General features: G+C 45.3%; 1 protein-coding gene across 1 annotated transcript in view; it reads right to left on the reverse strand.

The window, feature by feature from the left end:
* The window catches only part of LOC119586243, a gene marked incomplete in the record, with an annotated part of 139,392 nt that overhangs the window by 101,848 nt on the left and 37,169 nt on the right, over positions 1–375 (reverse strand).

The following is a 375-nucleotide window of genomic DNA, read 5'->3' on the forward strand; positions in this document are numbered from 1 at the left end:
AAATGCATGGTAGGGGGTAGAATGAAATGGGGGAAGGGGGGAGGAGGGGAAAAAGTGGAGAGAGAGAAAGGGGAAACGCAGGGTAGGGGGAAGAATGAAATGGGGGAAGTGGGAAGGAGGGGGGAAAGGAGGGGAGGAGAAGGGAAACGGGGGGGGGGGGATATTGGATAGAAAGATGACAGATGGGTGAATCACAGAAAAATAACTAGAGGGATAGATATACAGAGCGGTAACTGAACAAAGACAATGCTATAACGCAAAGGCAGTAACAATAGTACAGTAACATTAATTTGAATTCTTCATCGCTGCAGAGAAAGAGGGGGATGGGGGAGATAGAAATATATAGAGAACTTGAATAAGCAAATAAAGGTAAAT

Source organism: Penaeus monodon, chromosome 21 (genome assembly GCF_015228065.2).
Source record: "Penaeus monodon isolate SGIC_2016 chromosome 21, NSTDA_Pmon_1, whole genome shotgun sequence".
Lineage (NCBI taxonomy): Eukaryota > Metazoa > Arthropoda > Malacostraca > Decapoda > Penaeidae > Penaeus > Penaeus monodon.